Here is a 9,217-nt window from a genome sequence, read left to right as displayed (position 1 = left end):
GCATTGCTAAACGCAAAGGTTATTTTAAAATTCTTACAAATGCAAGCCTCTGGTGACGGGCAGTGCAGGTGCACCAGGCACTAGCTGCAATATCTTTATCAATGTGGAACTGTGTGTCGCTAACCAGGCATCACAACCCATTAGACAGTGGTCAGGTAATATGTTCCAGTAAAAATATCAAAACCTCATGCTGTGAACATGAAACAGTTAGGCTTAGTACATCTGCAGTGCCAGTCAAAGTTTGCAATTTCTGAGAAGTGGTAACCAAGACCACATGTTACACATTAAAAGTAGATTGCACACTTAACATATTAGCAGATAACTTAAATATCATAATTTTAGTTCTCATCATTTATATTTCTTAAAATAGGACTGTTCAAGTTTTCTAAATACTCTCCTGCTACAGTCTGCAGGGGCTTACTGTGGATATTTATGTAATAATTTCCATGTGTCAACTTCTTTCTTATAACTGTGTTTTAAAGTGCAAATGGTTATAAAGGCTACTCTTTCCTTATCTTCTCCCAATCCTTGACCCCAATCTCATTCTCATTGTTTCTCCCAACACCCCCCTCCACCTCACCATGTGCTGTAATTGTTATATGGTTATATGGTTATATTTCAACTTGCCTCTCCATTTCTTGTCTCTTTGTCCTCTTTCCTTTTTTGTTTGACTGATCAGCTATTTACAGATTCACGATTTTCAATTTTAATTGTCTTTCCTTCTTTCCATTGTCACCCTTTATTGTGTTTTACAGTACAGAGACAACGAAATGCAATAAGAGCTCTCCCTTAGCATCTCCCTAGAAAAGCGACATAGCAAACGATTTTGAATAAAAAAATAAATAAGTGTCCAGGGGGGGAAGGGGGGGGGGGGGGGGGTATAAATACCAGATGACAAGGTTTTTCATTGTACCTGTACCCCGACATACGTTGTTGACAATAAACTTGAATACACTAATTGTGACAGAAAACTGCCTGTTCCTCGACCTGCTGGTTTTAAGATCAACGGTAGAGACCTGTAGTAATAGAAATTATGGATGGTAGGAGGGTAAGGATATAGTCCATGGTTGGGGCATGAGAGCCTAGTCCTTGGCGATGCTGAGCGCCCTCCGCAGACAGCGCTTGCTTTGGACAGACTCAATGGAGGGGAGCGTGGACACCGGTGATGCGTTATATACATAATTTCACCACCCTCTGCAATGCCTTCCGGTCGGAGACAGAGCAGGCGGCCATACCATACCTGTGATGCAGTTGGTAAGGATGCTCTCGATGGTGCATGCGGTTTTTGAATTTCACCAGGATCTGAGGAGACAGATGGACCTTCTTTTTGAATCTCTCCTCAGGAAGAAGAGACGCTGATGAACGAGACGCTGATGGCCTTCTTGATCAGAGTAGAGGTATTGTGGGTCCAAGCGAGGTCATCGGAGATGTTGACTCCCAGGAACCTGAAGCTAGAAACACGTTCCACCTCCGTCCCGTTAATGTGGATGGGGGTGTGCGTGCCGCCTCTGGACTTCCTGAAGTCTACAATGAGCTCCTTGGTCTTCTTGGAGTTAAGGGCCAGGTTGTTGTCAGCGCACCATGCTGCTAAGTGCTGGACCTCCTCCCTGGAGGCCAGCTCATCGTTGTTGCTGATGGAAGGCCAATCACACGTTGGCTATCATCTGCATACTTGATGAGCTACTTGATACTTGATTTACCATGTTAAGCTAATTTTCTCTCCCTCTCTTCATCTTTTCTTTCCTTCTTTCCATTCACATTCACCCTTTATTGCCACCTGTTTTAACTTCATTTTCCTAGTTAACCCAATGTATTTTTGAACTAATTAAGAGCTCTCCCTTCAATTGACACAATTATCTACTAGAAAATCAAAACAAGCACAAAGGGGGAAACAAGTGTATTTTTGCCAATTAAATTAAAAGAAATATGATTTTGAAGAAATTATGAAGATTTTGAAGAAAGGGAATGCTTGAATTCATTTATAAATACCATATGACAAGGTTTTTCACTGTACCTGTACCCCAACATACTCCTATAAATGACAATAAACTTGAATTTACGCTAATTGCCTCAAGCATTAGAGACTAAACTGCCTGTCATATTTCTGACCACACATATATGTAAAATTTTAAGATCCAACTTCTGTAGCAGTTCAGATATCAGTAATAGAAATGATGTTATTATTAATCATTTTTCAGGATATAGGCTTCACTGGCAAGACCAGCATTGTTTGCCTATTCTCAAATGCCATTTCTGAAGATGATATCTTTTTTTATTTTTATTTCGAACGATTTAAAAAAAAAAGAAAAGAAAATATGAAAATGAATAAATAAAAGGAAAATTATATACATATAAATACATACACACATACATACATATACATGTACATATATACATACATATACACATATACGCACACATACACATATACATAACATATATGTACATACATAAATTAAAAAATCAAAAGGCAATTTCAACATAATACACATTAGACTCGTTGGAAAAGGGCTAGGAAGAAGCCTATGCTTGTCAAGTCCTACCCCCATTCTTCACCATTAACAAATGCAAAATTCAATAAAATAAACTAAACAGCCAATTCAAATAAAACTACTCCAATCAAGCTATTAAGAAAAAAAGAACAAAAAAAGAAAAGAACAAAAAGAACAAGCACCATTAACATCTGTGACATTTACATTCTCCTTCCAAAGGAGAATGTAAAATCGCTTCATTTTAATCATGTATCGTCTTTTCTTTGACTGGATAGCATGCAAACAAAAGCTTTTCATTGTACCGCAGTGCCCGTGACAATAATAAACTAAACTAACCTAACCTAAACTAAACAATGCTTTCAGGAGTGAAATCCAGGATTTAGACCCAATTATGAAGGAGATATTTTCAAATGAGGTTTGTTGTGACTCTCTGGAAAACTAGTAAATGGATCCCATGAAGCTGTTGTAATTGTTCTTGCTGGTAGAGTCTATGGGTTTGAGTGTTACTATAAGCTTAGTGTGGAGATTTAACGGCAATACACTTTGTGTGGAGTACCAATCTGTCAGCCTGCGTTTTATGTCATACAGGCATACAACAGCAAAATACGTATTTTTTTCCACCAGGTCCACACTGATCAACGGGCAGCCAACCGTATTAATCCCAACCAGGTACTCACCAATGTCTGGATGTGCAAGGTCACACTTAGTTCCCCACAACAGATTTAAGAACACCAGATTCAAAAGCAGCTTCTTCTCTGTTGTTACCAGTCCCTTGAATGGACCACCCACATGCTAAGGATAATTTCCCAATCTTTCAATGTATCTTGTTGCAATCCTTACACTTACTTTACCTGCATTTTCTCTGTAGCTGTAACACTATATTCTGCATGCTCTTTATTTTATTCTTCGCACTGCTTGAAGTACACATGTATGGTTGATTTGCAGATAGCAGTAACGTTTTTCATTGTATCTTAGCATACACGACAATAATAACAAACCAATACCAATATTGTTAAATCTCTTCCCCCTAACCCTAAATCTATGTCCTCTAATTTTAGCTATATTCTTATAAGTTTCTTATAGAAACTTACAAAATTCTTAAGGGGTTGGACAGGCTAGATGCAGGAAGATTGTTCCCGATGTTGGGGAAGTCCAGGACAAGGGGTCACAGCTTAAGGATAAGGGGGGAATCCTTTAAAACTGAGGAGAACTTTTTTTCACACAGAGAGTGGTGAATCTCTGGAACTCTCTGCCACAGAGGGTAGTTGAGGCCAGTTCATTGGCTATATTTAAGAGGGAGTTAGATGTGGCTCTTGTGGCTAAGGGGATCAGGGGGTATCTAGAGAAGGCAGGTACGGGATACTGCGTTGGATGATCGGCCATGATGATATTGAGTGGCGGTGAAGGCTCGAAGGGCCGAATGGCCTCCTCCTGCACCTAATTTCTCTGTTTCTATGTTTCTATGACTGAAATTCTCCATCCCTGGCAACCTCCTGGCAAATCTCCTCTGCAGGTTCTTCAGCACTATCACATCTTTCCTAGCCAAACTGACCAACTGCTTCAGTCCTGGTATTCGGCACCAATGATCCAAAAATACAGAAGGTTGCGACAAGGCCCCTTCAATATGATCATGTCTGATCTAATCCAGGTCTCAACTCCTTCTCTGTGCCAGATCTCCCAAGCATTCAATCTCCCCATTCTCAAAAAAGTATCTACCTTCACTCCAAATGCTTCCCTTGAGTTCGCCTCCTAATTCTCTGGGTCAGAGAATCCAGACATTGTGAGAGTGGGCTGTTGGAATTCCTGTTGTAGCAAACCTTCAGCAGTAGACCACGCACTTGAATTTCTGTGCATCTTGTTTAACAACAAATTTAAAATAGAAAATGGGATATCTTAAATTAGTAACAGTCTAATGGACCTGCTCCACATTTTTGGGCGACTGCAGGCGACTGCTGCAAAATTTTCAACATGTTGAAAGTTTTTCGGCGACAGTGGCGACAATTTCTGCTGTCGTAGGTTGTCGTAGGTTGACGTATGCGCTGTCGTAGGTTGTTGCCAGCTATCGTAGGTGAATTCCATTAAAACTAGTCCCTGGCAGTCGCCTAAGTGGGACAGGCCCTTTACAGGACCAGATTTTGCTATATCCTTTCTGGCTTCTTGCTTCTATTTTGGGATCTATGCGACTGTATTCCCCTTTAAGACACATCAGGATTTGAACAATTTGTTTAATTATTGGCAAAAGAACACATGACACTCCCATCTGTTGATGAAATTAATTTCTATTTTAGTACATCTTTGTAATGAATTCCACACTAAAAATCAGAGAGTGTAACTGTGTGATTCCCGTAAACACCCTGTTTAATGACTGGTAATAGATGACTTTTTATTTGAACTACTGCGATCACAGCAGGAGTTCTCCTTGGTTAAATACTCTGCCTATTCCCTTGGAGCAAGCTCTACAGATGGTGTGAGCTCATTCTTTTTCATGTTGAGGTGTTGCCTTGTTTCCACAGGATATAGAGTATGAGCTGATGTGAAGAAAAGTGCATAAGAGCTAATGCCCAAATAAGAACCAAAGTAGAACATTTTATGATGCCAATGTAGAACGTCACTTGGATTCTGAATAATAAACTGCATCAAACTGATCTGATAAATCCGCATACTAATACTAATATATATTTAGTTATTTCAGCATTTATCTTATTTATTTGCATGCAATCATTAAAAGTAATCGTCCATTAAAAAATGATATGATTTTACGTGGTTTGTGATAATACATTTAAAGAACCCAATAACAAACAAAAACCCATAGATCTCAAGTCATTTGTACATTTTCTTTTGTTTAATTACACAGAAAGCTTTATCACAAAAGCAAAATGTTCAATTTGATTCATTCTTAATTATGTTTTCTTATGGTTTAATTATTCAGCATCATAACTTTCTGGTTACTTTAAGAACCAAATTTTATTTATTGTGAAAAATTATATCTTTGCAAGTTATTTAATTTTGAAGCTTAATTTTGTAGTTTAATCTTAAATCAAATTAAGTGTACAAGATTATTTAAATGTTTTTCTCAAATTAGCTTAGAGGGCAGCAGTCCTACAATGTGGGCTTTGGTGACTGGGGGGGTGTTAAGGAGGGTCTGTGGCATATTTCCAACACATACATTGTATTAGTGTGACAGTAGGTGAGTGACTAATTTCAATTTATATTGTCATATAGAGAATGTGTACAGTGCAGCAGGTGTGCTCAGTTCCTCAGTATTGCCATGTTGTACAGCTCGCAGCAGGTGGGAATTCTGAGATACTCTTTGCTGTTTAGAGACTACATCTGTAGGAAGTGCCTCCAGTTTGGCCAGCTTGAGTGCCAGGTTATGGAACATGGGCACTGATGAGAGGCACCACAGGGCATCGACGAGGCTTAAGGTTAAATGGATTGCCCATTTTTAGAGAAGGAATAGGTGACTTCCAGACAGAGGAAATAAGCATGGTAGGTAGGAAGTAACCTTAAAGTGCATCTTGCTTATTTGGCACCTATCTATGTTGAAAATGGTGGGAGTTAATGCATCTCTGAAGAGCCCAGTTGGATGCTGTGTTGCCTGCCTGGTGCTGTAGCCAAGAATGTCACAAATGGGTTCAAGCCATTCTACATGGGGAAGATTAATAGTCTGAGGTTATAGTCCACAATGCTTCGTACAACATAGTTAAAAATGGCGATGAAGTCCTGCTAAATAAATTTAGGAAACTAGGTCACGGATTAAAGGGTAGGATGTTTAAGATTATAATATCTGCCTTACCTGTCATGCCGCATGCTAATGAGTATAAATCAGAAGAATGTGTAGCTAAAAGGAGAGTGTAAGAAGGGAGGGCTTTACATTTCTGAATCATTGGTGGTTTCTGGGGAAAATGGTAGCTAGATACTTGAGGAGTTGCAGCTGAATGAGAATGGTTCCAATATCCTTGCAGGACGGTTGCTGATGCTGTTGGCAAGGATTTGAACTAATTTGGCAGTGAAATCAGAAAGATAATTGATTTAGCCGATGTATAGATGATGTTGAGTGTTCGGGGGGGGGGGGGGGGGGGGGGGGGGGGGGGGGGGGGGGGTGTATGTGTGGTCACATATGGAAAGTAAATTAAGTAAGTCCATACAAAGAGCTGACATAGACATTGGTACGGCAATTGGGGGAAATTAAACCCTAAATAGCATCTATGTTAGTGGAAGGAGCCTGATTAGTAAGCCGGATGAATTTAAGAGCGTTGATTAGCACATGGGAATATGATATTGGTGACGCCAGCAACTGGCTGCCTCACCAACTGTCCCGTCTTGTTTTTGTTAAACAGTATGTTTCAGTGTTTCTTGGTTTGTTTTATATGGGGGGTGGGGGAGGGGGGGGAGCTGGGGGAAACTTTTTTCAATCTCTTACCTCGACGAAGATGCAATTTTTTCCCGTATCATATCTCTGTCCCCACTGCGGCCTAACACCGTGGAGTGGTGCAGCCTTTCCTGGGGACCGACCCGACACTTCAACCGTCGTGGAGCTTGCAATCCCTTTTCCAGGGATCGACTGTGGAGAGCTCTAACCGCGGGCCTGTGGACTTTAACATTGTGGAGCCCGCAGTCCCTGGTTAGTGACCGATTCGGGAGCTCCAAGCCGCTGAGAGTTTCAACTGTCCTGACGAGGGAGTTTCAATCACCCTGTCACGACAGCTTCGGATTGCCTGCTGCGGGAGCTTTGATGGGCCCGATTGAGGGTGGTTCGACAGCCCCGAGCGCGGGAGAATAAAGAGGGAGAAGATTGGACTTTATTACTTCCATCACAGTGAGGAATGTGGGGAGCCACTGTGGTGGATGTTTATGTTAACTTTTATTTTATGTGGCTGTGTCTTGTTGCTTTTCACTTAGTATGGTAACTCAAATTTCACTGTACCTTAATTACTACATGTGACAATAAACTGACCGTGAAAACCTGAACCTTGACATGGTTGAGAAAAGATTAAACCTGCAACTCATCTACAGATGTGATGGGAATGTAGGTAGTGTGGATTCAAAAGAGGAAGTCTTATGAAGAAAGACTGGATAGACTTGGTTTATGCTCTCTAGAATTTAGGAGATTGAGAGGGGATCTTATAGAAACTTACAAAATTCTTAAGGGGTTGGACAGGCTAGTTGCAGGAAGATTGCTCCCGATGTTGGGGAAGTCCAGGACAAGGGGTCACAGCTTAAGGATAAGGGGGAAATCCTTTAAAAACGAGATGAGAAGAACTTTTTTCACACAGAGAGTGGTGAATCTCTGGAACTCTCTGCCGCAGAGGGTAGTCGAGGCCAGTTCATTGGCTATATTTAAGAGGGAGTTAGATGTGGCCCTTGTGGCTAAGGGGATCAGGGGGTATGGAGAGAAGGCAGGTATGGGATACTGAGTTGGATGATCTTCCATGATCATATTGAATGGCGGTGCAGGCTCGAAGGGCCGAATGGCCTACTCCTGCACCTAATTTCTATGTTTCTATGAAGTGACATTACAGTTTTGAATAGGGAGTCTCGTACAGTGCTAATGAGGAAGGATAGTGTGGAAGGTTTTTTAAACAAGACCATATGAATAAGACATGAATAAAAAGTGGGCAACAAAGGGAGGGAAATTTTTATGAGAGCACTTAAGCCACATTGATAGTCCAACTAGAGAATACACAATCTTAGACCTAATCATAGACAATGTAGCATAGCAAGTGGTTGAAGTGTCAGTAGGTGCGAATTCTGGAGGAAATGACCGTAACGTTTGAGGTTTCGAGGTAGTTATGGAAAGAGATTGTAAATGATCTATGGTGATGGGGTGGAGTTAGTGAAGCTAGCAACATGTGGTTAGTGGCTGAACAGCATCAATCTACATCCTTCCCCTTTTAGAATGAAACACACTCACCAAACAAAATGGGGTGGCATGCACATGTTAAACATATTCCCCATATCTGTCCAGGGGTCGACACACGGCCTCAGCGCGTGCGAACCAACCCCCACCCACCCCTCATCGAGAAAAGGAGAACGAAGACCAGGAGGCGAGCACGTCACCGAACCCGTCTGTGGAGACCGAAAAGGAGAAGAGTTTAATGGGCAAAGCCCCGTGTTGTTAGTAAATGTGAGCCGCGGAGGGGTGGGAGGCATGTGGGAGCGAGGGGAGGACGCAGGAGATGGCGACTGGAACTGGAGCGGAGGAGCATATGGACCAGTGGGTGATGGTCGCAGCTCTTTCACATCAAGAAGATGTTTTCTGCTCCTGCGGTAAACAGTTCCATCACAATCAACAATGTATGACCGTGGCTCGTAAGTCGAGTTTATCACAGTGGCCAAGCGGGAGTGACCAGTCTTGGTGTGAAGGCGGATGACCTGCCCAGGCAGTAGAGGCTGGAGCGGTTTGCTAGAACTGTCATGGGACCGCTTCTGTATGTCTTTCTTCTCCTGGAGGCGTCTCTGGACGTTAGCGGCTTTGAGCACTCGGGGGATCAGCTGTCATTGTGCAATGGGAATCGGTGATCTTGTCAAGCGAGACATCAAGCGTTGAGCCGGTGAGCCCAGGGCACCATCCCGGGCAATGTTCCGGAGATTCAGCAGGTCCAGGTAAATGTCCGAATGTGAAATACGTGCACGCTCCATCAAGTGCTTTGCGCTTCTGACGGCGCGTTCAGCGAGTCTGTTGCTCTGTGGATACTCTGGACTGCTTGTGATGTGCTGAAAGT

The sequence above is a fragment of the Leucoraja erinacea genome, chromosome 4 (assembly GCF_028641065.1).
Source record: "Leucoraja erinacea ecotype New England chromosome 4, Leri_hhj_1, whole genome shotgun sequence".
NCBI classification, from domain to species: Eukaryota; Metazoa; Chordata; class Chondrichthyes; order Rajiformes; family Rajidae; genus Leucoraja; species Leucoraja erinaceus.
The sequence above is the reverse complement of the archived record's forward strand: the minus strand, read 5'-3'. Positions refer to the sequence as shown.